We start from the raw sequence: 25,997 nt of genomic DNA, 5'->3' as shown, positions 1-25,997 counted from the left end.
GCCTCAAAGTTTATTAAGAAACTGGATGAAATACCGGAGATCCCTCTGCCCTCAGCGCTACCTAGAAGAGCTGCTGTAGCTCTAGCAGACCGTGGATTAGTTGGACAATTCACAGGATTATGGCCTTCCCCTCGCACGGTACAAAAATGGGTGGAAAGGAACTGGAATGCGATGGTCCAAGGGAAAATCGCCATAAGATTTTGTGGAAGGGGATTCTACACCTTCCTCTTTGAATCAGTGGAAGATCGCAACCTCATATTCAGAAACGGACCTTACTTCATGGATACCAGAGGACTTTATCTCAACCGATGGACTCCTGATTTTGATCCAGAAATGGATGTCCCTAATGCGGTCCCGGTATGGGTTCGACTGCCACATCTTCCACTCCACTGCTGGGGAGATGAATCTGTTCGTGCTATCGGAAATGCTGTGGGGAAATATGTGGACAGATCGGAACCAAAGGAGAATATGTATGCTTGTGCGAGGATATGCGTAGAAGTGGACCTAGGTAAAGGCTTACCAGAAGCAGTCAAACTCAAAGTCGACCATTGGACGCACATTCAGCAAGTGGATTACGAGCAGCTTCCCTTCAAATGTAAGGTATGCCATGAATATGGTCATTTTGCTAACAGATGCACCAAATTTAGATCAGAGGATAATAGTAGCAAAGAAGCTCCCGAGGAAGCATGGGAAATAGTCCGAAAAAAAAAAAAATCAAACCCTCTGCAAGATACAGCTGAACCCTCATTGAAAAATCCCCCCTCCTCCATGCATCCGTCCAGCTCAGGGCCTCCACCCCCCTCCTCTCAGCAAGTAACTTCCCCCTCTCCATCTTCCCCTCCACAGCCATCTGATCCTCCCATTCCCCCGTCTTCAAACCCCTTTGCATCCCTCTCAGTGGATGAACCCTCTCAAGAACCTGAGCATCAATTTTCTTCACCGCCCCATATCCCTTAGCCTTCACCGGATAATACCTCAACTAGAATCACAAGAAGCCTTTCAAAGGATCTAGTTGTTTCCAATGAGATTCAGAAAAAACATGGACCAGGAAGGAAATCGGCAAAACAGCATAGAGAGGAAAGTGCACAAAAGGATATTGCAATGGGATCACAGACACCAATCGAAACCTTCATACTAGGAATCTCGGATAAGGAAAACAACCTCAAAGGTAAAGAGAGGCGAGCACCTCTGCACAATACAGGTAAATAATGATGAAAGTGCTGTCCTGGAACAGCAGGGGACTAGGGCACCCCTCCAAAAAAGCTTCCCTCATGGAGTTAATCCGCAGTGAAAAGCCAGATATCCTACTTGTTCAAGAAACGAAACTAAGTCAGATCGAAATCAGCAAACTCATCGACCAGCAAAAGCAGTATGAAGGCTGTACCAGCGAAGCTAGGGGAGCTTCAGGGGGTATTTTAACAATGTGGAATGTAAACAAATGGAGCTGTAATATGACCAAAACACAACAGCATTGGGTAAGCACTAAGCTGGAAGACAAGGACAATGGCAAAGAGGTAAAAATCTACAACATCTATTCTCCCAATCATTTTAGGGAAAAAGAGATCTGCTGGACCACCTTAGAAGAAGAATTAGATGGAGAAAATGATAACAATCTCATCCTAGCAGGGGACCTAAATCTGATCTTACACTCAAATGAAAAACGAGGGGGGAACTTTACTGCTGACCAATGTCGAAACAGGCTGGAACGCATCATGCATGATAAAGATCTAGTGGATCTAAAGCCCAAAAACCGCAAGTATACATGGAGTAATAGGCGATTGGGAGCAGGTAATATAATGGAACGGCTTGACCGTTTTCTTGTCAATATTACCTTCCTTTCCTCCTTCTCTATCGGTCAATCTGAAATCCTCAACTCCTCCGCTTCAGATCATTTCCCCATCACCCTTACTCTACAAAGTCAAAGCCATCTTGGCGCCATTCCTTTCAGATATTCCTCTCTTTGGAATCAAATCCCAACAGCCCGAGACATAATTAAGCAAGCTTGGTTGCAACATGTGGAAGGCTCCCCTATTTTCATCTGGGAATCGAAAATCAAGCAAACAAGACAGGCGTTAAAGGCATGGGCAAAAATCAACTACAAGGAACCCGAGGCAGCAAAAAAAGAAATCAAACAGCAGCTTGAAAAAATACAGCAAAATATTGAAGTGGAAGGACTCACCCAGCAAGCCAGGCAAAATGAAATCAGATTGTATGCAGCATTAACTCAAACTGTTAGAGAAGAAGAGAGCAAATGGAGATTAAAATCTCGGCAAACTTGGTTACGTGAAGGTGATAAAAACACCTCTTATTTTCACAAACAAGCCACGATAAGGAAAACAAGTAACACAGTGAACACAATCCGAGATGGAGAAGGGAATATACATGAATCTCAAGGCGCTATCAAGGAAGCAGCAACAGCCCACTTTAAAATTCTTTTAACCAAGGACCACAATGAGGTGGACTATGCAAACTTTCTCCAGCACATGAGCAGAGAAGTCACTCCAGAAATGAATAACAACCTCACAAAAGAAGTCGATGAGGAGGAAATCAAAAAGGCGATATGGAGCCTCCATCCGGACAAAGCCCCAGGTCCAGACGGATTTCCAATCAGTTTCTATAGAGAATTTTGGTCTTTGATTAAAAAGGACATCCTCAAAATGATACGCTGGGTTTTAAGAAAAGGCAAAATAGGAGGCTATACAAATTCAACCTATTTAGCCCTCATTCCAAAAGAGAACCGGCCAACCTCCTTTTCCAGATTCCGTCCAATATCCCTATGCAACTCTGCCTATAAAATAATAACTAAAATCCTATCCTCAAGACTTAAGCCTCTCCTCCCTTCATTGATCTCTGAAAACCAGGGTGGGTTCTTATCCAACAGACATATTTCTGACTCTATCCTTCTGGTTCAAGAAGCTATTCACTCAAGCCTCAGTCGAAATGAAAAAGGTTTTATTCTTAAACTTGATCTAGCAAACGCTTTCGATAGAGTCTATCATTCCTTTCTTTATGATGTCCTAAGCAAGCTAGGATTCAATGACACTTTCATTTGCATGATCAAAGCATGCATCTCCAACCCCTGGATCTCACCTCTTGTGAATGGACGACCCTGTACAGCCTTTCAATCCTCCCGCCTAAGGCAAGGCTGCCCCCTTTCCCCCTATATTTTTATTCTAATGGCTGAATCTCTAAGCAAAGCGCTGGACTACAATAGAAGGGCAGGACTAATAACAGGGATCAAATTCGAGCAGGGCACAAAAAACATCAATCACTCTCAATTTGCTGATGACACCCTTCTAATGGGAGGTGCTTCGACTATCATTGCTAGGCGCTTCAAAAGGATCCTGGACCAGTTTATGGAATGCTCAGGAGGAAAAATAAACCAAGACAAAAGCTGCATATATGGATGGAATACTTCGGCTCACAACATTCAAAGTATTGCAAATATCTTAGAGGTCTCTTACAAGGTCGAATGGAACCACTTCACCTACCTAGGTATGCCAGTGAGCAAAGGCCCTCTGAAGATAGAAACTTGGAACACAATTCTTGACAAAATCAAAAGAAAAATCCAGCAATGGGGAACCATGTGGTTGAACCCAGTAGGCCGTCTTGTTCTTCTCAAATCAGGTTTGATCTCTCTCCCTCTCTATCGTTTTACTTTGCTACAAGCACCAATGAATTTTCATCACAAATTGGAAAAGGCCCTTCGCTTTTTTCTCTGGCAAGGAGGGAAATCAGAGAAAAAAAAATTCAATTTGGTAGGTTGGAAAAGTGTCATCCAGCCCCAAGAAAAAGGAGGTCTCGGAATAAGGTCTCCTTATCTTTTGAATCTAGCTCTCGGGGCTAAAATAGTTTGGAGATTAATCACAGGGAACCCTGCATGGTGGAAATCAGTTTTAGAAGCCAAGTATCTCAGCGCTTCTAGGCATAAGCTCCTAGAGGTAAACATACCCAACAGAGACAGCTCCAACATCTGGAAGTTATGCAAGAAAATTATCCCTATCATGGCCCAGCATGTTTCCAAAGTCCCAGGAGAGGGAAGCAGCATAAGCATATCTAAAGATAGAATCCTTGGCCAAAATCCAATAAAATCCAAAGAAGATGTTCTTCCAGCTCTAAATTGGTTACATAGCAAAGGAATTTGGAACCTAGCCCAAATCTCCAAGTGGGGAGATTCCTTCCAAGAATGGATTGGCTGGGATCTGCCAAACTACCCAAGGGATCTGCAATCAAACTTCATCGCTCTCCAAGATCAGTTACACAGCAAAGCCCCGACTCAGAAGGGCGCCAGAGACAGCTTTCGATGGGACCCATCAGGCACGGAGTACACGACCAAAGCAGGATACCACCACCTCTGCGCCAATACCTTTCCTCAGGACATATGGAACCATTGGAAGCTCGTTTGGAAAGTAGAGGCCCCCCCTAAAGTCAAATTCTTTTGCTGGCTCCTACTGAAGGGGAAAATTTTAACAGCTGAAAACCTCAAAAAAAGAGGCATCATAGGCCCCTCCAGATGTCCAATATGTCTACAAGCAGAAGAGACAATCCAGCATCTGTTTATCAACTGTCAAGTGATTGCTAACTGCTGGAAAGATCTAGCTACTGTAGGAAGAACAGAGTGGAATCCCAATCCAAGTATAGTAGAGGCAATCAAAAATTGGAAGCAGCTTTGCCCATGGAAGAGCAAGAAAATCAAATTATCTCAAAGAATCTGGAATACTTTACCCTTAACAATGCTATGGAGCATCTGGATAGCAAGAAACAAGAAAGTGTTCCAAGACAAAAACCACAATACAAGGAAAATATGCCACAAAGCTATAAGCTTAGCTGTAGAGACTGTGGCCATTCGATCTCACAGCAAAATCAACCTCAGCAGCCTCAGTGTTGAAGAAAGGGACTTGATCAACTATGGCAACGTAATCAGTAGCTATGAATCAGAAAAGGATAAGTTAAAAACAAAAGAGACAGCCACAGCATGGAAACTGAGACCCAAGGAGGAGGAATTCGCCCTCTGGTTGAGTAACTGCAACAAATATTGTCTATTTTTTGATGGAGCTTCAAAATCTAACCCGGGTCAAGCAGGCGCTGGAGGTGTTATATGCAACGCAAATGGCACAACAATCTTGTATTTTGAATGGGGACTGGGAGACTTGACCAACAATCGGGCTGAAGGGCTCGCTCTATATCAAGGACTAACCCAGGTCATCAATCTGGGCATCAAGAAAGTTAATGTCCTCGGCGACTCAGCAATTATCATTCGACTTATGGAGCAAAAACAAAATACTCCTAATACTCTACTGCAGCAAATCAATACAAGAAATCAAAATCTACATAAACTGATAGAGGAAGCCAACTACTTTCACATTCTAAGGGGTCTAAATAAAAAGGCGGACTATCATGCTAACCAAGCATGTCACCAACCAAAAGGGCAGCTACGCTGCAATGACCAAGTCTCCACTCAATCGCTTCCATGAGTTACGATTATCCATTTGAAACATGTGGTCTCACCCCCTACAGAATCTATCGCAGCAGTCAATCCAAAGGATCTCAGGTCAGAGAGGATAAGTATGACAGCCCAGGCATGTGCAAATAGCAAGGGAGCTCAAATCAAATTGAAGGAGTCAAGATTTACAGCGCAGAAAATCGTCCTTGCTTCAGAGATGGCGATCCCAGCCAAGATATGCATAGTAAGACATCCTCTGTGCGGTCTTGGAAGGGATCCCACTGAAGTAGAGAGTTTCAGCAGAAGCCATATCAGCAATCAAAGGAGTTGGCACAGCCAACAGACAAAGCCAGAGAACGCAGCAAACATTCAGTCAAAAGATCATGCTTTGTAAGTGCAAATTTTGGGGACAGCAGTATATTAATATCTACAGCAGCTTAAGTAGCACTAGCAGTAATCTAGTTAAGATAAGGACCAAGGAAAAATTCCTTTTTGTAACTCCTTGGATCATCATTGCTCCAGAAGCAACCTATGTAAGGCTTTAGCCTCATCTTTTTCAGTTAATGAATAGCAACCGAACTTTGTATAAAAAAAAAGATAATTTATATGTAAACTTCCCTTCTTGGCCAAACCTCATGCTGTTAGTTCGTTAAAGTGTTTCTTTGTTTAGAAAAAAGAACTCCCGACAAATTAATTGTATTTTTAAGAAAAAAACAAAATTATAAATAAACCCATTGAAGCTTGGCCAAATAGAAATACCACCCAAGGATTGGGGAACTATGGTCACTATCTTGAGTGATCTTGAATTACTTAGACGATAAATAAACAGTTAGTGTCAACAAGCTTTGAATGGTCATTATTTATCGATAACATTTAGTATTGCATTTTTTATGTGGCTGGAAATCGAAATACAGACAACGTGAGGCTGAGCGTTGGTGGAGAAAGAAACACTTCTCGAAATATCCGGTGGGTCGTGCCCCTGAGAGCAGTTCATATATGTATCATAATTGTGTTGGAAGGCATGGGAAAAGATGCGCTGCGCAGATGAGAATGGACTATTTTACCACATGCCACGTCTGATATGATTCCCCCCTCGTTCATGTGAGAATGGACTTTCTTTTCAGCGCACTCGTGCAAAAGAGAAGCATAAGTGGGAGGGTTTATAATTTTCAGCGCCTCTTGCAGCTGACCATGCTTTCACAGACTACTGGCATCGAAAGGTGACAATATAATGACATTCCCATTGCCCTTGGCATTCCGGTTGCCCTTGGCTAACTGGTTTTTTTCCTGGGGGACGATTGGGCAGAAGAAATAGAGAAACGACGCCATTGAGCCACATAAGTGACGTGGAGATGATGGAAACCCTGCGGTCCACGACTGGGCCTTCCTCCAACGCTGCTGGAAGAAGATTACAGAACCAAGGGAGCATGGCAGTCGGAACCAATTTCACGTTCCCACCACCAACGAAATTGAAGAATTTTTCTCTAGTGCAGAGAAACAAGAAAAGAGACGATTTAATAGTTGTAAATAACCAGTCATTCAATTTAAAATTGCACAATTACTCATATATTTTAGTTGTTGAATGTTTATTAAGTTAAAGTGTGCTCGAGTGTTTTTTTATTATTTAGTTATAGGTGACAAGTGTGTTTTTGTAGGTTTAAGACTCACTAAAATATTTTCTAGAGTCAGTTTACTATGGAGTTAAATTACTTATGAACATTTGTTTATGCATCCACAACCAATGAGTATGGTTCTTCTTGGTGTTATGAGTTCCAAATTAATTTGAAATATCAACAATGGAGTGACATGTAAGGACTTAGTTTTAATGGTGATTCTAATTTTTTGAAAGGAGAGTAGTTGGGAAATTTGTTGAGTTCTATGAGTTCCAAATTAATTTGAAATATCAACAATGGAGTGACATGTAAGGACTTGGTTTTAATGGTGATTCTAATTTTTTGAAAGCAGAGTGGTTGGGAAATTTGTTGAGTTCTATGGTAGGTTTAATTGTGCATCTTGAGCACTTTTTCACTTTTCTTGGTGTTTCCATGGTTGCAATTCTCTAAAACTCTATGATTAATGCTTGGTATTACTTTACAAAAAAAATTCGAATTTCTTTTTGTTTCAGGATTATTGTTAACATGGTATAAATTTAAGTGATGGTATGGGTCAATTATCACCTGCACTATCTTTTTTTTTTAATACCTAAGGATTGTGCCATAACCAATCTGCTTAGAATAGTATCCACCTTTGATACATATGTTTTCAATTCTTAGCACACTCTAATAGCCAGTGCAATTGTCTAGGAAGCAATCTCTAATTTCAGGTATTATCACCATAGCACTCACAAAGGCCTTATAAGCCCCACTGTTCTACATGTCCACAATCCGAAGAGGCTTTGTGAAGTCCATTTTGTTTTGAATTTGGTTAGTGAATAAATCTTGGGTTTTCTTGTCTTAGGTAGTTTGGGGTCTCTCATAGATCTAAAAATAGCTAAAGAAATGAAGGAATGCAATCTATGTGAATTACATGCAAGATTTTATTGTGAACGGGATGAAGCTAGTGCCTATGATGCCAAAGTTCATAGTGAAAACTTTCTCATGGTGCAACATTGTCAAAGCTTGTTGTGCTAGATTTGTCAATCTATGACTGTGTTGGTCGCTTTGATTGCTTCTTAATTCAAACAATTAAGTGCTACATAAATTTTCAACCCAGGGAAGTCTGTTTATTTCAAAGGCAACTACACACTATATGTACTTAATTTCACAAGCAATAAAAGTTGTAGTAATAAATAAACTAGTCACACCTTTCTCTAAGCAAACTGAAGCTCCACTCTAAGTTACAGCGAAAACAATCTATTTCAGATAATCACTAAAGAATGCCTAAATTCATTAAAAGAGTTATCTAATGAAAAAGGAGTCAATTTGCAAAGGAAAAAACTAGTTATGTTGTAACAGACAACACAACAGGACCCTATTCCCAAAGTAGGAATCTTCAGCACGTGTTTCTGATTACCACGCTTATCACTCTCTCTCTCTCTGTGAACTCAATTGCCAATAAAACTCTCATGAATTAATTGCAGATGACCTAGCTAATGAAGCAATAAAATAGAAGAAAAATAGAGTTTAGCAATAATGTATAATCAACATGCAGTAAATAGAACTTCTAATAAGGTATGAATAAGGAACACACTTAACACACTGCAGAAATATAATGGGTGAATCTTGTGATGAAGGTGGGTCATGTCCTTCTCACAAGATTCACCAGGAACGAGAACTAGAAAGAAATGCTGAGAACAATATTTTATTCATCCATCAATATGTCGTGTTACAAAAAGGATTCTAGTTCTTTTCCTTAAGCTAGCCCTTCCCCGTAGTCTGTTCATGCACCTCTACTCTAGACATCTCCTCTTTTTAAAGAGGAGGCATCTATTACAATAGATTACATTGTAAGCCCTATTTTAACTCGATATACAAAAATAGGGAAATCAGTTTTCCCATCAACAAAATGCTATTATAGTAATGCTGTCTTTGGATCATGGTCATTACATCCAGTGTAGCAGCTCCTTCGGTGATCTTCTTCTGTTGCAGTCAAATCTAGAATGCAAATCATAACTCTTTCAGCCGCGAGATTTGCACATCGTTCTTACTGTTTAAGCCACTGTAGAAATAATCTTGCAGTCTCCAAGCTGTTTTAGCAATGTGGACTCCGCATCATTCTTTAACTATTTCAGCAACTATCCAATTCAATGATTAACTATGAAGATAGCATAATTATATGTAAAATAATTAAACGTATAGTGATGAGAAGAAATATTGTGTATCTTTGGACCAATTGGGTTAAAGTAATAACATGAACTTAAAATATAGGTTGGATAAGGATGACATAATAGCAAAATGTATGGTCAAAAAAGAACAATGTGAGGTCCAAACATCCCCCCAACAATTGAAAGGGTTGCATGTCCTCATGCAACTTTTACTCTGAATCTGAGTCCGAGTACTGGGATGTATAGTGCAAATTACTTAGACAGTAAGTATAGAAGGTGCTATCAACCAAGTCTCTGAAACCATGAACATTCTGTAATCTCTGCCATGCTGCGAGCTCCTCCTTTTTGGACAACCTGAAGTAAGCCTTATATTGTTGTACTGGCAGCCATAAAAGAGGGAAATGAAAATGATATCCTAACCATTTTTCGGTACACTGTTGAATGCAGTTGACATAGTTAGGTAGCCGTGAAATTACTGTTTGAAGATTAAGAGGGTTAAAGGGGTGATATTCCTTTCTTTCCTTAGGGCACTGTTCCCAAAATAGGTTGTTTGCCTGTAAGGCAAGAGCTCCCTTGGCTTTGAAATAATGTTGGTAGTCTTTTAAGACTACTGCCTGTAACCCTCTGATATGCTCGGTCATTCCTGGTTCCTTAAAAAACTGACGATATTCAGAAACAAAAATGGCAGCATTTTGTGGCTCGGATCGAATCCACAGAAGGCGATTATCTTCATTGTCTTTCTGAAAGGAAGGAATTTTGCCACGTGAGTTGATTAGCTAAGAAAGAGACAAAGGCTCTAATCTGAATGTCACCAACCAGAGGGATCAGATTGAGCTTCCTATCCTCAGGCATGGCTTCATTATGGAGGTACAATTCACAGAGTAAATTTTGTTCACTGGTTGATGCCTCTGTAAAAGTTTCAACAAACTACTGAGGTGTAGATACCTCATGAGATCACCCATCTGTAATGGCCTTTACTTAGAAGAACACTAAGCATTCTTCAAGAAACAAAGAGTAATTAGAAGATGGTTTCCTGGTGGCTAGATATCTTTGAACCAAATTAAACATGAGGAGCAGTCTAGTTTTTAATTGTTTATTTTCCTTGTACTGTGCACGAGACTGTTCCAAAATTTCCCAATTTGCATATATATGATTTTGCCATGATAACTTGTGTTCCTGCAAGATCCTCTCTTGTGACATAACATATTCCTTCTTCCATAAATCCATGTGTGCTTGAGTGCTGCTGGTCTGAGTGAAGAAAATCTTTGTACGTTGAGGTTTAGTCTTAGTAAACACAGTTTTTGTAGGCCGTGGTATAGGACTTTCAGTTTTAACAATCAGAGTAAGCCGATGTATTTGTGGTTTAACCTCTTTTTCAAAAATCTTTGAAGGCCCTGCTGGTTCTTGTGTAACATTAGGGCATTCCTCTTTAATTGCAACAAAATTAGATGCAGGAGTGGCTCTAGGCAATGGAACTTCAATTATCTTATAACTGGCTTGTTGATAAATATTACCACATTGGCTACACATATATTCATTATACCGATCTTTCTCTACACTTTTCTCAGCTGCGGATGCTGCATGGGCTAAAGTATACAAATTAAGCTCTCTTCCATTGCCATTGTTATTTCCTGCTTATAAGCCTCGAGCTCTGATTTTAGAAACTCATTTCCCTGTAGAAGGGAAGCCAAGGTGACTGGGCTTTGTGTAGTAGTCACAATTTCAGTAGCTGATTCTAGTGGATGGAAGGCCTGTTGTTCCATAATAGCTTCATTATTTGCAGCCTCAGCAGGTGGTTCTTGTGTGACAACTGCTGAATCTTCAGCTGGTTCTGTAACAGCTATATCATCCTGAGCATCCAAATTTTGCATATCAGCAGATGGTTCTTGTGTAGCAACTGCTGATTCAGTAGTTGGTTCTTGTTGAGCAGCTAAATCTTGGTCATCTGTTTTGTGTTCATCAATGGGTGGTTCTTGTGTAGCAACTACTGAGCCAGTTGTTGGTTCTTGTGGGGTAGATACATCTTGGTCATTTGTTTTATGTTGATCAGCAGGTGGTTCTTGTGTAGCAACTGCTGAGTCAGTAGTTGGTTCTTGTGGGGCAGCTACATCTTGGTCATCTGTTTTATGTTCATCAGCAAGTGGTTCTTGTGTAGCAACTACTGATTCAGTAGCTGGTTCTTGTGGGGCAGCTACATGTTGTACATCATCTTGGGTATCTAAATTTAATGCATCAGCAGTTGGTTCTTGTGTGACAGCTGCTGAATCCGTAGCTGGTTCTTGTATGATAGCTACGTTTTCTGAAAGGAATGATGTCACAAAATCCTGAGCATCTTGTATTTCAGTACGCGAGGGTGAGACAGGTAAAGATTCAGGGCCTTGGGACTGCGGTGGGGTATGGGGTTTTATGCTAATAGGTGGGGAATTTAGGATGGTGGTAACAATTACTGCTTCAGAAGATGTACTTCTTTTATGAGTAGTTTTCTTTAGAGGAGGAGGGTCATCAGGAATGGTAACTTTTTTTATTGAGGCCCTTGTTTGTCTTTTTGGTAGGGGAGCAGCCTTGTCTTGCCTTTTTCTCTTTAGCTTGGTAATGGGAAGGTTGTCATCAGAATCATCACTAGAGATGTGGACAGTGGGACTCGATGATTCTACTAGGTTATGGATTGGAATTGATGTGGTGGGAGGGTGAATTGGATTAGCTGATGCCGGTGGTGGAATTTCTGGGGGGTCACGAATGCTCCCTGGTTGCTGTTTGGAAGTATTTTCAACTTGTTGAGGGATTCCAGGAGTTTGTTGAGGAATTTTAGGAGCGGGCTGAGAAACTTAGGGAATTTCAGCGGCTTCTTGGGGAATTTCAGCTGTTATTTAAGGAAATTTAGTAGCTGTTTGAGGAATTTCAGCAGCTTCTTGGGGTTCTAGGGGTGGGTTGTTGAGCGAAGGAAGATTCTGCTGAGCAAAACCTCTCTAGATCAATAACTGAACAAGATGATGATGGGTGAGGGAGAGGAGTGGATTTTTGGCATTCATACAGTAATGTCACATATTCTTTAGACACCCAAGTAGACAATACGAAATATTTAACAATTGACCATGTCTTAAGTGATTTAACAGGACAAAATCATGCTGATAGACTACCTAGTAACGACCTTCACAAGTGAGATAGTGCTTGACGAATTTTGCAACCGCCCGCCATGGAGGTGGTAATGAATGAAATGCGACACCCCTGCCTTTGGGCTCAACCTACTCTCCTGGCAGAAGAAAGTCCTGTTGTGCATTCAAGATGATGTGTTTACGACTAAACCATCGAATGCCATCTGTCAGTAATCCTGAAACCTGTGCTATATCATCCTCTAAGGCTGGAATTCAAATTCCTTGAACAGTAAAGTAGCCTTCCTATAGATTAAGTGCAAATTCAAGGACTTCCTGAGGATCGAATCCCTGTAGCCTTCGAAAATAATCTACCCAATCGGCCTATTGAAAAATCTGATATACCTCTGGGTGTAATTCTAATAAGACTATTGAGCTAAGCTCGTGTCGAATATTAGGTCCTCCCATAGTTACCAGCTTCAGTAAAATGCATAGTGACAAACCAAGTTACCGCACCTGTGTTATCGGGAAATCTAGTGTCTATGCAGAGCTGCTAGTCCCACTAAGGCTGGTAGCTACCTTAGAAATAAACAAACTAAAACCACTTTCATTTTCCTTTATGATAAATAGATAAGAGGGGAATAAAGGAGACCAACCTCTGCCTTGCGCTTCGTTCCTTGCTTGATTCCTCTCCCTTCTGATAGATCTTTGCTACTCGCTTCCATCTACCCAGCTTCAAAGAGCACTTGTAGAATCAAAGCAGCATAACACTATCCAAGAACATAGATCTATTATCATAAACAATATAGGACCAGATATATATTGACCACACAAATGCATATATCATCAATCATACAAGAATGTGGAGGAAAACTTGAATAGCTTTATTGATAATCAAGAATAGCAAAGAGGATTACAACCAATTGTTCTGACCAAGCATCATCCTCTCAGCAAGAAAGCCCTTCTTCACCTCATGAAAAGCTTAGATCACCTAACACTATGATGTTGCACCAAGAAACCAGCAGCACTTCCTTACAAGATACAAAATTCCAGCCCCTGGATCTCTGGGATGAGGGATCCATATATAGATGTTTGCAAGGGGGGTGAGTCAGCTTTTGGGATTTGATTAGTGTCCTCTCTCTCATAGTTCTTGATTCCACTTGGAGATTGATGATCTCTTACTCATCCCTGGGCGAATGCAGAGAGGCAAGTGTCACAGGAGAAGTTTCTAGAAGATTCCATGGTCCTCCACTTGCAGATTGACCCTGCCATTTTTCCACTCTTGCCCATTGCACCCCATAGAAGGGCTTTTCAAGATGCATCGCACCTCCCGTGTGTATTTAGGTGGGATGCAACGCACTTTGACCATGGAGCAGGTGAGATGGTCCAATTTTGACCAGTTTTGAGCAGTTTTTCATGGAGAACTTCTGGGAGAAGATGTAATCAGTTGACCTTGTTCTTTTAGAGGTTGGAACAACACTTTTAGGGACTTAAGAGCCCTTGGTTTATGGACATTTATGATTGGGGTTGCAGTGCCCAAAAATGTCTATAACAGTTTCCCCCTAAAGCATGAGGTCGTTAATCTGTTTTGATGTCGGGTGAAATGCTTTATCATGAGGATCTAAAGTTTTTTAGAGTTGGAAGGCGACCTGTAATAAGATACAATACAATACATTATCTTCATAATATTTTCATGATCTAGCTGAGGTGGGCATTCCCATGCTCAGCTTTATAAATTCATTTTCATGTACATAAGACAGACAATCGTCTGAGTGTAGACTGATGATTCTGGTAGAGCCATCATCCCTTAGGTTGGGCGATTATCTGTGCAGTAATGATGTACATTTGATGTCTTTGTTTTCCTGAATAGATATCGCAGCCCGGATGGATGAAACTAGATTCGGGGTCTTCAATCTCGTTCAATCTTCACTCAAAGTACAAGTCGATCCATGTGAGAGATGTTCTAGAGTCGAACATGGAAAGACATCGCCTGATTATCAGCCAATGATGTAAGCTGTTAACAAGCGCGAGAGGAATCACTGATAATGATGATGACCCTCAAGGTACTACAGTACAATTCACGTGGTGTGAATAAGGGACTTGGTGTCGAACACCACGTAAAATCTTTCGATCGAAGGCCATTGATGTAAACCTGTCGCCAGAAGTGAGAAACTTGCCATTGAGGCATGCAAGCTTCCAAGTACTTAAAGGGTTGTTCATAAATCGACTTCTTGGATAATGAGCTGATGTCGACAAGAAGCGATCCTTCATAGGAGGGCCTTAGTGGGTCCCACATCAATGACATGGAACAGAGCAAATGATTTTAATGGAGGTGAAAATGATCTGGTGATGTAAGGTTCAGGGTGGCGGTCATGAAAGAATGGAGCGTAAATGTATTGTAGTGGGCAAGACACAGGTGAATTCTCTGAGCGACTTCTCTTCAAAATATCGGCGACACTGACATGATGGATTGGTAGCATTAACCCCAAATATGGATGGTGTGACGGAACCATGGTGGTGTGACCAGTGAATGGAACAACCCAACTCGACTCAGATGCGGAGTGAAAGTGTCATGTTCAAGAGTGACTTGCTACCAATAAAGTTTCTTCAAATTTTGTTCCCAAATTTTTGCCAGTCATTGCTGACCAATACCTCTTTATTTTTGTCAAGCTTGAGGAGGATAACATATGCTTGTTTTATAATTTTCCCTTTGGGCAAACCCATCGCTATGTTTTAATGAGCCTAGCAATAGTGAAACTCGTTCTTGTCTGTATGGACGAGTTTGTCGCTATTCGGTTTTAACGAGTTTAACGACAAGGATAACTTGGTCCTTTTCAATTTTAGAGAGTCTAAAAAAGGGACGTAAAGAAAACTCCAATAATCCTTTTTCGTCATATAATCCCTTGAGTCTGAAAAGGTATAAAACAATACAAAAGGGATGAATTTTTGGTACTTTTAACGAGCCGAACAAAACAAGCGCTCGATCGTTTTGTGTAATGATCCCTCAAGTCCAAAAAGATTAAAATCTAAAGGAGGGATAGTACTTCCGGTCCCTTTAACGAGCTGGAGAGGCCAATTGCTCGACAATCTTTTCATATTTTATGAGTCAGTTGAAAAGAGCTTAAAGGAGACTCGTTTTTTGAGGAACGAGTGATAAATTTGGGTAGCAGCTGACTCCAGGTAAGGTTTGGAATTTTCCAATCACGGCAGTGTCATAACGATGGCTAACAGGATCACTCTTCGCAGCTATTCCTCAAAAGGGTAAACAATCAAATGGAGGTGAATGATCGGCCAAAACAAAGTGGAGGTGATGATGAGAACACGACCAAGGCTTCAAAGGCTGATGATAATACATTCACGATGGTTATTTACCAAAAATTGGTTCATTTTTTAATGAGCTTAAACTCTGGGGGAACATTTGCTCATTTTCTTATGTATATTTTTTAATGAGCTCGAATTCCGTGTTAAAACTGCTCGATCCAGTCGTATAATAAGGATGTTTCATATAAAAACGACATTTTTTTAAAGCTTTGCCCCACATCCTTTCTTTATGCAAGTTAGGAAACGACCAATCCTACGAGTTTAAAGGGTTAGAGGACCTACAAATTTAAAAAATAAATGGTCGCTCTTTGCTTGCATGCCAAAAGGTTTGCATGCCCTCAAGTATAGTGAAGTAGAGTTTCTAGGTTACCCCTCAATTTGCAGACAAAACATTTGCTTTATCGGGAAAGGCCTACCTTTTCTAGGTTACCCCTCAATTTGCAGACAAAACATTTGTTCTATCGGGAAAGGCCTACCTTAACAGAGGTATCTTATTCTGGTCTAACCCCATTTTCCTAAATGGATGGGTGTGTCAACCATTCATATATCCTTTGTGGAGACCTACCCTATACCCAAGTTTTTCCTGTCGAAACAGGCCAGGGCGCATGCCCCCTGGGTTTCAGTCATATCCCCCGAATCACTCGCGCTCATCAGGAGGACGGACTGGGGATTGATGAGACATTCCTTGCGTGAAAAGACAATTCAGGGATGGTATATGACTATTTGCTATGTGTGAACCGGGGAATGAAAGCTAGTCTATGAGCTTGACCACTCTTCCTTCATGCGGAAAACACTTTACTCTAAAGAGTGAGGAGACAATGGCTCCCATGCAATAAATATAGTCATGTCCAAGGAGTAGATTATAATACAGGGGTCCTTGGACTACCATTACGTTCATGTGAACGGTTTTCCTTCTCAATGTTATCGGCACATTGGGAAGGATCCCTAACGGTCGACTGGTTCCTTTGTCAAAGCCTGTTAGATTTCTCATCTCAGGCAAAAGTGATGGCGAACTAAGCGCTTTCCAAGCAGTTGAGGAAAGGATACTCACAGAAGCCCCTTCATCTATGATGGTACCGGCCATGACCATTCTATATATTTGAGCAATGTTTCAAAATGGTACACTAGCCAGTAAATGGGGTTTGCCTAGTAGATTCCAATCGAAGGAAACAACCAGGTTGCTTGGAGGTGGGACCGAATAGACAGCCGGATATGACTCTGACGAACTTCCTTCCTGCGGTAAAGGAACGGGTAGACTGCCCCCATGTTCATCGTAGTTTGTGCTTACGAACAGAATTTGAACGGTGTCGTTCTTGTTTTGTTCGGTGACTGTATCATCTGAAGATAGATCCTCTTAAGGCAAGACCGAGTCAACTTTCACCTCGACCTTTTGACTTTCGTCTGGTGTGGATTCATATGGTTTATCTTCAATGATAGATGCTTCGGCCGACCACAAGGGCATGTCAGCCAGATTTTCAACTAGTGACAGACTCGGCAAGAGCTTCTTATATCTAGGAGGAAGCCGTAACGGTGAAACCGAACGGTCGTCCAAAACTCTTTTAGCCTCGTCTAAGAAGGGACAACAGTGGACGGCGTGATCGCCTTCACACAGTTTACAAGGAAATTTACATCTTCCATTTTTTCCAAGGGCTTCACTTTCACTAGTTGATGGTGTACTTTCAACATGATCATCAGAGGTTGATGACACCAGATTGTGCAAACGAGGAGACCAGTCCCTTAAGATCCGAGGGATGCAAGGACAATCTCTATGATAGTGGTCTCCTTTGAAAATGACACATGGTGATTTAGGCCTGGACAGTGCAGTGTGTGGATTTTCGCTAGACGATGCTTGGTTGCCCCCTTCCGCCTTTGGCTCTTTCTTCTTCTTCTCTTTCTTCTTCTTCTCCTTCTTCTTCTAGGTTACTTGATTTTTGGCTTTACCAGCTTCATCAAGCGAAGAGGAAGGAGGAGAGGAATAATTGGACGAAGTAGAGGGTTGGGGGGTAACTCTGGTATCATTTAGTTGCTGACTTGGTTGTTCAGGAATCACGGTGTTCTGAATGAAAGAAGTTGAGAAGAGCCATGCGGGCAAGCCGATTGTCAATCCTGGAAGAGACACTGTGGCCATATGGGGTGCGCCAACATCTCCCCAAGAGGAGAAAGGACTAGGATTTCCCCCGAGGGGAACTCCTTGGTTGGTGGACTCCATTTTTCTCAACCTAAGACCAACGTAGGAAAGGTGATATTTATTCCGATTAAAATAAATTTTAGACGCTTTGACACAACTTGTTTTTTCAATTTTTAAGATTCGAGAAAAAACAAAAGATGACTCTAGTTGCCTTCGATTTTTAATGAGCCTGAAGTGACAAGTGCTTAGATGGACCTTTCCCTTTAAGGAGTCTGAAAAGGAATGAAAGAGACTGCTCTGGAAATCTAGACATAGGGATTACCAAACTAATCGCAAAACTGCAGAATACTTTTTACGGTATGGCAGTCAATCTTCCCGAATGTTGTGTTCAGTGCATTTCGATCGATAGGGCGGTAGACATGGCTTCCTATGGATAAAGGATAGAGCCTATTGTGGTCTCCCAATATATACTCAATGGTACGTGGGAGCACAAGTCCGTACTGGCACTTATCGTCTCAAAATGGTGGAATCACCCAACCAACAATGAAAACAACAGTTACCAGGCTTTACAACGCCGGAATACGTCTCTAGCCTAGACTTCTAAATGTTGTGCGTTAGGTTCCAAAGCGTTTTTAGATTCATTAAATTTATTTTACAGTTGATCTTGCTTAAGAAATTTTCCTTTCAGGTTCACCACGTGATGTAGATGTACAATTCCTAAATTGCAATCTAAGATGATAAACAATTGTTTAACCTTCTTTTTGCAATGAAAATCCTAGCTACTAAGGAAAGAGAGATGACATTCTTTCAACATAGAGCAGAGAGCACACACTATATGCACTATCCTAAATCAAACCAACAAACAGTCTAAATGCAAATGCACATGCATGTATTTGTTTTCAGCCTTCTTAATGTGTGAATGATAAAAAGAAAGCTAAGTGCAAATCTGAATTATTTTTCAAAGCAACATTACTAACAAGTTTCTTTTCAAGACAAAATGAAGATAATGACGACACTTTGTGATTTGGAATTGAAAACTTGCTTTCGACACTTGAAAAACTATTAATTCAAATCAAATACAAGAGTAACAGTGTAATCGACTATCAAGAACAATCAGATTCTCTTCTATGAGTGAAAACGACACTTGCGACACTTTCAAATCAAGAAACGACAGTTCAATTACGCTACTTCTTTGTAAAAGAGAACTGAAAATGGCTCAAAATACATAAAAACATTTACAGTTCTTTGCACAATGGAGGCAGAATAATGGCAAGGAAGGGGTTTCAACAGAGGTGTACTGACTACAAGAAGCAAAACTCCTGAATAGAGCTAAAAAGAGTGAAAACAGAAACCAAAATCTAAGAGCAGAAAAGGCCTTGTTTGATCAGCGCACCTATAACACAGGGAAAAAGAGATGCAGCGCACCTACTACAATCGGGAAGTGTGATGCATCCAGAATCCAAAGAGGAGACAGTGCGCTGGACCAGGGACGAGACTTTAACTGGGTTCCGGGTCACAGTTTGCAGCTCAGTTCAGGGATTTAGGCCGAGCAAGTGGTAATCAGTAAATCAATCACAGGGGTAGATCTAAGGAGGTTACTAGAGCCACCACAAGGGCAATTAGAAAGCTTTTAAATCAATTGTTCAGTTCATAAACAAAACCTGGAGATAGACTGAAGCAACGTTGATCTACTTTTCACTTGCATAGCAAATGTAGTTCGAAGGCTAGCTGGCTTGACTTTGGGCTCCGTCTGTAAGTTTATAAAGTAAACAAAAGTAGATAAACAAACAATCTGTTCGCTCCCTAGTGGAGTCGCCATTTTGTTATCGGGAAATCTAGTGTCTATGTAGAGCTGGTAGTCCCACTAAGGCTGGTAGCTACCTTAGAAACAAACAAACTAAAACCACTTTCATTTTCCTTTATGAGAAATAGATAAGAGGGGAATAAAGGAGACCAACCTCTGTCTTGCGCTTGGTTCCTTGCTTGATTCCTCTCCCTTCTGATAGATCTTTGCCACTCGCTTCTGTCTACCTAGCTTCAAAGAGCACCTATAGAATCAAAGCAGCATAACACTATCCAAGAACATAGATCTATTATGATAAACAATATAGGACCAGATATATATTGACCACACAAATGCATATCATCAATCATACAAGAATGTGGAGGAAAACTTGAATAGCTTTATTGATAATCAAGAATAGCAAAGAGGATTACAGCCAATTGTTCTGACCCAGCGTCATCCTCTCAGCAAGAAAGCCCTTCTTCACCTCATGAAAATCTTAGATCACCCAACACTATTATGTTGCACCAAGAAACCAGTAGCACTTCCTTACAAGATACAAAATTCCAGCCCCTGGATCTCTGGGATGAGGGATCCATATATAGATGTTTGCAAGGGGGCTGAGTCAGCTTTTGAGATTTGATTAGTGTCCTCTCTCTGATAGTTCTTGATTCCACTTGGAGATTGATGATCTCTTACTCATCCCTGGGCGAATGTAGAGAGGCAAGTGTCACAGGAGAAGTTTCTAGAAGATTCCATGATCCTCCACCTTGCAGATTGACCCTGCCATTTGTCCACTCTCACCCATCGCACCCCATAGAAGGGATTTTAAAGATGCATCGCACCTCCCGTGTGTATTTAGGTGGGATGCAACGCACTTTGACCATGGAGCAGGTGAGATGGTCTAGTTTTGACCAGTTTTGAGCAGTTTTTCATGGAGAACTTCTGGGAGAAGATGTAATCAGTTGACCTTGTTCTTTTAGAGGTTGGAACAACACTTTTAGGGGCTTAAGAGCCCTTGGTTTATGGGCATTTATGATTGGGGTTGCAGTGCCCAAAAATGTCTATAAAAACCTGAGACAGAGTAAATTTTGCAAATGAGATCATGGAATAATAGGACAGGGACGGGGTGATGAGATGTAATCATCGGTAAAAAAAAGGATGGTGATTGGCGTGTTGTGAAATGATGGTGTGATGATTTTGATATCCCCTCCAACTGCAGCTGGAATAATGAAGTTTTAAATGTACGGATATCGTGGTAATCATAATCTTCTCATTTGACTATAGTTTAATAATATTTACACATAACAAACGCATACCTCATGTTTACCTTTGATTGATATTCTGAAAATATAATGTCTGCTGCTAATAGATCACCAATGGTTATGGAAAAGGCTTTTGAAATATGAGGGTATTTATATGAAAGGCTTTTATCAACATAGGAGGAGGCAGTGAAAGAACAAAGTTATGAAGGTCAATAGATGGTTCTCACAATGGAAAGTAATATATATTCATTCTTTGGGAAGAGTTGATGTTTCAGCCACGGGGGAGGATGAGAAAGGTTGGTGTTTTAGCAATGGGAAAATCGATGGGAATTGGTGTTTTAGCAACGGGGAAATAGATATAAATCAGTGTTTTAGCAACGGGGATAGTAAAGAAAAAAAAATGTTACTGTAAATGGGAAAATAGGGAAGAGGTTGCTAAAAAATAATTATGATAAAAATGAAAAAGATGTTGCTGAAAGATAATGGAGAACATAAAAAGGGAAAATGATCGAAATGGGGGAATGAATTGTGAACTGGAGTGAGATAACACTGCTTCACAAAATGAAGCTTAATTCTGCTTGCAGTAAGATTGTTCTTTTCGACCAGCCTTCCTCTATCTGAGATCTGCAAAATGATCAATTGTAACATGCCAACCCTTGACAGGGATTATTAGTTAAGAAATCTAATCTAATACTAAAAAGAATATAGTGCAGAAATTAAATGCAATGAGGGGCAGCAGGCTCCCCCAAAAATATATAATGTGAGTCTGCCATGCAAGTGGCCTTAAAATCCTCTTTAGAAATGGGTTGCTGGTAAGGACGAATCCGATACCCATTTACTAATAATGGTGTTTTAGAATCATCAATTGTTAGGAGCCTTACTATTCCATTGGGAAAAATAGTATCTATTTCGTAAGGTCCCAACCATCTTGTTTGTAATTTCCCTTGAAAATTTTCAAACCGAGAGTCATACAATAAAGTCCAATTACCTTTTCGGAACTGCTTATGCTTAATAGTTTTATCATGCCACCTAGTTCTTTGTTGTTGAATCATAGTTGTTTGGTGGATGGAATCTATCATCTTTTCATCCAATTCCTGAAGCTGCTGCAACCTGGCTGTCTGTGCATCAGTCAAATCAAGGTTAACAGCTAAAGTAGTTCTTAAGGTTTTAATCTCAAATTCCACAGGAAAACCAACACTTTTATCATAAACCAATTCATAGGGAGAAAACCCTGTAGTGTTCCTCCAGGATGTTCTATAAGCCCATAATGCCTCAGGCAGCCTTTGAGACCAATCCTTCCTATTCTCCTTCACTGTTTTTGTTAAAATTGCTTCGATGACTTTGTTTGTACTTTCCACCTGACCATTGGCTTGGGGGTGGTAACGTGTAGTCATTTTGTGATGGATATGATATTTTTGAAGCGTGGCTTTAAAACCATGAGAATTGAAAGGAGGTCCTCCATCTGCAACTAGCTCTCTAGGTACTCCAAATCTAACAAAGATTTCTTCAAATAGAAATGTTAAAACAAATTCTTCATTAGCTCTAATAAGTGCCTTGGCTTCCACCCATTTAGTCATATAATCTGTACAAACCAATATGTAAACTCTTTGACTGGATGGAGGATTGATGGGTCCTATAAAGTCTATTGCCCATCTTTCAAAGGGTTCAAGTATTACCTGGGGATTCAACGACATTTCATCTCTATGATTAGGTTGACCCATTCTCTGACAGCTATCACCGGCCCTGACATATTTCTTTGCATCCTTGAAAAGTGAGGGCCAATAATAGCCCATTCTGAGAATCCTATGCGCTGTTCTCTTATCAGCAAAATGCCCTCCACAAGGGCCATCATGACAAGCCTTCAGTATATCATAAACCTCATCTTCTCTAATGCATCTTCGGATTTCATGATCAAGTCCTGTATGGAAAAGACACCCACTTATCCAGCTATACCGAGCACTTTGTTGAATGATCTTTCTTTTCTCTCGATGTGATAGGTGTGATGGTAACTTCCCTGCAACTAGATAATTGGAAATATCTACATACCAAGGTAAGTGAGCAGATACTACAAATAAATACTCATCAAGAAAGGAATCATCTACTAGAACATTATCATCAGTTTTTATCCGAGAAAGGAAATCAACAACTACATTTTCTTTACCTGGTCGATCTACAATTGTAATATCAAATTATTGTAATAATAATAACCACCTGGTAACTCGAGCATTTGTGACAGATTTGTTCATTAAATACTTAATGGCTGAGTGATTAGTATGAACAAAAGTAGGGTAACCAGTAATGTAATGTCAAAATTTATTAATAGCATAAATGACTGCTAAAAATTCCTTTTTGGTAACTGTGTAATTAAGTTCAGCAGGGGTCATATTCTTGTTAGTCTCCTATTACAGCAGGTATTCATCTTTCATGATTGACATTTTTACATGCCAAATATGTCATACTTTGCAAGCTGCAGTGTTCCATATTTCCAGAAGAGGCCAAAGAAAACACCATGAAAGTGTGCCAGTCCAAGTGCCACTACTGTATTCCAATTTTGATAGGTTGATCCATTTTTTTAAGAAATTTTTCAGTTAAGGGAGGTCCAAACTGTTTAATCTTGGTCTCCCTAGGTTTCAATTTCCTGTTTTAGAATATACAGTTGAATATCTATCCAAACAGTTTAATCTTGGCAGATTTGTAGATAGGTAGAGAATCAGAGGAGCCCAACTGCTTAATCTGGGCCCTGGCAGAAATAAGTGTAGATTTAGATAGGAAGACAAAAGGAAAAAAGAAAAAAAGGATAATCTGGGTCTGCAAGTCTAAGTGCACCCACCCAAAAAGAAGAAAAAAATGTTAGGACAGTAGGCTGGGTAGGTAGCTGTTGTTGCAGAATGATGACTTATGATCAATTTTATGTTTCAAAGTGTTATATCTTTCATATCACAGTTATGTAAGGCAGTTTTCATGTGGAAGCTCAAGCTGGACATAACTAACTCCCCCTTCTTCGTATTCCCCAAGTCACTTACTAACTTCCCTGAAGAGGTCAAGATCTGCTTGATTCATCTTAGTTTCATCATTCCCCATATCATTTGCCTTGATGAAGATCTGCTTCACTCAAGGATTGTTCATTTCTCTTCTGTAAGGCACTTTTCCCCAAAATAGCCTAAGGTCCCTTACCTTAGCGCTTTCTTGTCATCTCCATATTAACTACTGACTCTATTATCTAGCTCCCTATCTATTTCCCCTTCCCCTACTAAATCTATGTTAAATAATTCCCCTATGTACATATTCCCCCCCTGGCACTATAGCCATATTTCTTCTAAGTTTGGGAAATGTTGAGCTCATCTGGAGCTTGGCATTAGCCATCTGTGTCATGAAATTGGGATTGGTCTAAACCTGTGGTTAGTCCAACAACCTTTACTCACCTCTCAGTCCCTAAAACCCTGTAATTCTACCCCTCCGCAATCATTTTCCAAAGTTAAATGTTTAAACACCTTATTAAACATTAATTTTCCTTAACCCCCGCTTGTTAAATAACCACATAACCCACAAAACCTAAGTTTTACCCCCCGCCGCACCGTATTAATATTCGCATATTCCTGCATTCTCGTCCTTTAACCCTCCTGTTATAGACATTTTTGTGCCTCGCGTCATGGAGCATGAAATGTCAATAATTACAGGGATCCTCAATCCCTAAACATGTTGTTCTTACCCCTAAAAGAACAAGGTCATCAAACCACAACACTTCCAATCAGTTCTCCACCTGAAAACACTTCAAAACAGGCTAATTTTGGATCATGTCAGCTGCTCCACTGAGCATCTGCGCTGGAATGCAACTGCTCCTCCTTGTACCTGCGCTGGAAGTCAAATCTAATGAAGGCTACCTGCGCTGGGCGAGATTGGCCAAGTGGCACAGTCATTCTGCAAGGTGTCAACTGCCCAGGAAGCTTCCAAACTAACACTTGGTTCATGAGATTCGCCCTGTGATGAGTAAGAGGTACTTGATCACCATGTGTAAGCAAGGATCTCCAAGTGGACTCAAGAACTGAAGTTTAACTGAAGAGGGAGAAATCACAAGGCAGCTTCATGTCAGTCTCAAGCTGACTCATCCTCTCTTCTTCTATCCTATATATAGAGCTCTTCTATGAGGTCTAAGGAGGCTGGAATTTTGTGTAAAGCAAGGAGGTGCTGTTGGTTTACAGTTAGAGCTATTGGGTGATTGTTTTACTAGAGGTGAAGAGGAGAGTTCTTGCTGCTGGGGAGGTGCTGCTGGATTGGAGCCATCAATGGTTGTAACCTTCTTAGAACCCTGTTACTTCTATCAATAAAGTTTTGCATGTTCTCCTATATACTTGTATTGCATTGATGTATTGTATTTACTTGTATATTTGATTCACTCTAATCCATGCATCAGTTATGAGCACATGTATCTTGTAGTTTCCTCTCTTGTTTTGTGCAGGATCTGTGTGTAGCTGGACCGACAAAGAGAGCAAGGAGCTGGGAACAAGAGACAAAGAGAGAGGATAAGGATCGACTAAGCGAAAGACACCAGGTTGGTTAATCTTTTCTTCCTTCTCTCTGTACTTTCATAAAGGAAAACATTAAATCTTTACTTTCAGTTGTTGCTAAACACTGTCACCTTTAGAGTAGGGATAGGGTCATCGGAGTTGGATACTTTTCCCCACAACAAACTGGCGACTCCGCTGGGGAGCCTAGTATCTTGTTGGTGTTTGTAGTATTTTGCTATTCATTTCTTGAAGAAAAGAGTACCAAATCGAAAAGCTTTTGACTATATCAAAAGCGAAGTAGAGGGACTGCTACTCTTGCTCATTTGCTGAGCAAATTCAAGATTTGAAGAGCTTATCTACAAAAGAATCTTTACTCTTTGTGATAGCTTTTCATCCTCTTGATCATCCCTTAGCCTGTACTTGACCTATAGCTTTTTATTTCAGCAAAAACAGTGCATTTTTGAGCTTTTTATGACCCAGAATTCCTTGTAAACGCAACTCTCATGTCTCAGTGCAGGCTGTCCACAGGCAGTCTGCATTTCAGCGCAGGTACTCCCTTCGGGAACTGCGCTGAGAATCAAACTGACAGACCAGAGCTTGCGCTGGTCCAGTTAGCCAGTGTCTTGCTGAGGTTTCCCTTAGTGTCTGAGCCCTGTTTTCACTGAATTTTTTGCTGATTGCTTGCTGGTCATTGTACTTG

The 25,997-nt window shown here is 40.6% G+C and overlaps 1 pseudogene; it reads right to left on the bottom strand.

Moving 5' to 3' along the window:
- Positions 1 to 10,792: 10,792 nt before the first annotated feature.
- Positions 10,793 to 25,997, bottom strand: part of LOC149218774 (chloride channel protein CLC-c-like) — an 85,469-nt pseudogene continuing 70,264 nt past the window's right edge.

This window comes from Pinus tabuliformis, chromosome Q, assembly GCF_031772625.1.
Source record: "Pinus tabuliformis cultivar Carrire ecotype Pingquan chromosome Q, CPIR1, whole genome shotgun sequence".
Classification (NCBI taxonomy): Eukaryota; Viridiplantae; Streptophyta; class Pinopsida; order Pinales; family Pinaceae; genus Pinus; species Pinus tabuliformis.
This window is presented reverse-complemented; position numbering and strand designations above follow the sequence as displayed.